Source organism: Nicotiana sylvestris, chromosome 12 (genome assembly GCF_000393655.2).
Source record: "Nicotiana sylvestris chromosome 12, ASM39365v2, whole genome shotgun sequence".
Taxonomy (NCBI): Eukaryota; Viridiplantae; Streptophyta; class Magnoliopsida; order Solanales; family Solanaceae; genus Nicotiana; species Nicotiana sylvestris.
In genome coordinates this window covers 82,888,658-82,891,630 of record NC_091068.1, presented here as the reverse complement: position 1 = coordinate 82,891,630, position 2,973 = coordinate 82,888,658, and positions in this window count along the sequence as shown.

The window sequence follows — 2,973 nt, the reverse complement described above, 5'->3', positions numbered from 1 at the left end:
ATCTTCTTCTAGGGGTAAAGATCATTCTGAACCTTTATGCGAACCTTTAGTAGATGAGATAGTCCCTTCAGAATTGTCTTTTTACCATGACAGGGAATCTCTTAGAAACCATGTTTCCGCATTAGATCGTGTCGATACTTACCCTACTCAAATTACAGAGGTTTTGACTACTATGGTTCGTAAGGACTGTCATTGGAGTAATGATTTTTCCATTATTATCCCTAATTCGAATCAGAGAATTACTTCCTATTTAACGGGGTTCTCTTTTGTTTACACTTACCCTTTTACTTTAGGGTTTAGATCAGCAATTGACCTAGTCATTCTTGAATTTTGCCGTTTCTTCAATGTCTGCTTGGGTCAAATTGGCCCAATCATATGGAGGGCAGTTGCCTGTTTAAGGCATTTAACCACTAGAGCTGAAGCTCGTTTTACTTTCCCTCACTTGATTCATCTTTACTCATCACCTAGGCGTTTTTGTAATGGTATTTTTACACTAGTAGCCAGGAGTAAGAGGGTTTTGGTGAGCCCTGAAGATGACAAGGATCGTGGCTGGTATGCCCGATTTGTTGCTGCCCCCACTGTTGGTTTAGGGGGTGAATATAATGTTCCCTTCCCTGAGAAGTGGAATTTTGCACGTAGGTCTTTTATCCCTCTCGTACCTTCTTCTTTCAAATTTATCAGCTTTACTAATTTTACCCCCCGCCCTTGTTTTTCTTTTTAGCAACCATGAGAGTTGTGGGGGATGTTCCCAATTTCCGTGGTTGGGTAGATAAATTGTTGAAGATCGCGCCAATGGATGGTAGATCTTGGAAAATACTTTCTAACCGCTTCGGTTGGAAGGTTAAGACTCACGGTGAGAGTTCACATTTTTTTTCCGTGCCTATATTCTCCTTTATTGTTTTAACTTTTATCCTTCTTTTTGTCAGGAGTTTCTATTTGAGGGGTTACTGCGGAAGCAGTTGTAGCCTCTCGTGTCTCTTCGGGGACCCGTACTCCTTCGGGAACCCGTATCTCTCTAGGGAGAGCCCGAGAAATAGTCTTGGGTTCCTCTTCTGCGAAAAGGAAGGCTGCTGAAGAGGAAAATTCTGAAGAAGAGGAAAATGAGAGTCCGTTGGTAACGAGGCCACGAGTTAGGAGACACATTGTTTCCAATGACGAAGATGAAGTCTCGGTTTCTTTTACCGAACCTGTTGAAACCCCAATAATAATTCCTAATGATGACATTACTCCTTACGATACTCGTGAGTCTATCGACCAACTTTTTGTCAGTGGATTTGGTCGTGAAGATGTCGGGCCTATTTTAGACGAAGTACCTTTATCATCTTTTTCATTACCCGTGCATGTGATTCCTTCTTTACCGGCCCCAGCTATTTCCATTCTTTCTTCTACTGCTCTTACCTCTTCTCCAGCTACTCCTTTGACTATTCCCCCCTATAGTTCATCATACTGAAACGGGCTCTTCAAGTAGGAGTGCCGCTATGAGGCGGGTAACTATTGAAATTCCTGCTGAGAATAGCCTTTTGAGAAAATCAGGTCAGGTGGATATATGGCTGGAGCCTCTTATTGGCCCAATTGAAAAAGCAAAGCTGGAAAGCCATAGTTTCTTGACTTTAATGAATGATATCGTGCATGCCACTCTGAAAGTATTTTCCTTCTCTCCCTTTTTTACTTTGCAAAATTTTTCATTTTTGAGATTCTTATTTCTTCTCTTTTCTTTTTAGGCTAATCTCATCGGCACAGAGTTGATGAAAAGAATTTCTCCTTTGGAGAAGATAGCACGCAACTCTTAATTGGAAGCAACCAATTGGAAGGGGCAATTTGAGAGTGCTCAGCTTGACATATAGAGCTTGCAAGAGAACAAGAATACCTTAGAGCAGCGAGTACGGGCCTTAACCTTAGAATTGGCGGTTACAAAAGCTTTTTCACACCAAGCAGAGAAAGACAAAGAGCGTCTCGAGTCCTCCTTGTCAGAGCAGCTATCTAAAGCTAGTGAAGAGATCAGAGAATTAAAGGCTCTTTTAAATCAAAAAGAAGTTTACTCTAGGGAGTTTGTGCAAAATTTGACTCAAGAACAAGAAGACCTCAGAATATCTGCTGATAAGGTGCGTGCTTTAGAATGCTCCCACGCCTCTCTTCAAGCTTCCCACAGCTCCGCCTTGGCTGAAAATGAAGAGCTAAAAAATGAGATCACTGCTTGGGAAAAGGATTATGAGATCCTTGAAGAAAAATCTGCTGTTGAGGCAAGTTGGGCTTTTTTGAATTCCCGTCGTGATACCCTAATTGAAGCTGGCCAAGAAAACTTCAAACTGGAGTTAGAGTTAACTAAAATTAACGAAACCATTGAAAAGGCTTAACAGACTCAGGACTTCCCTTCTCCTGTGGATGAAGTTCCCGTGGTTGAAACTCTTATGGATGTTGAAGCTGATACGGGTGTCATGACTATTTCAAACCCGATCGAGCCCGTTGTTGCAAGTCAAGTTGAAGTCGCGCCTGCTGATGCACCTGCCCAAATTGAGCTTGCTGCTATCGACATTCCTGCCTCAATACCACAAACTTCTCAGTGACCAGTTTTAATCATTCAAATGATTTTATTTTTGTTTTGAATTTGGAAGATTGTAATCAAGCCCTTAACTTCATTTGAGGGTTGATTTTAGGAACGTCAGTCCCCAAGTCTTTTAATGGGGTAATCTAAATAATTTTGTAGTTTTATGACTAAGTTCGAACTTAGTTAGATTTATTTTTACATATTAAGAAGTTTTTTATCTTAAACTTCTGCTTTAGATTTTTTTTACATATTAAGAAGTTTTTTATCTTAAACTTCTGCTTTAGATTTGTTTTTTACATATTAAGAAGTTTTTTATCTTAAAATTCTACTTGTTTTATTCTCGCCTTTATTTTTAAGGACTTACAGAATAATTTGCATTTTTGTTTTCCGAAAAATGCTTCTGTTAACCTCACGATCAATTTAAACAT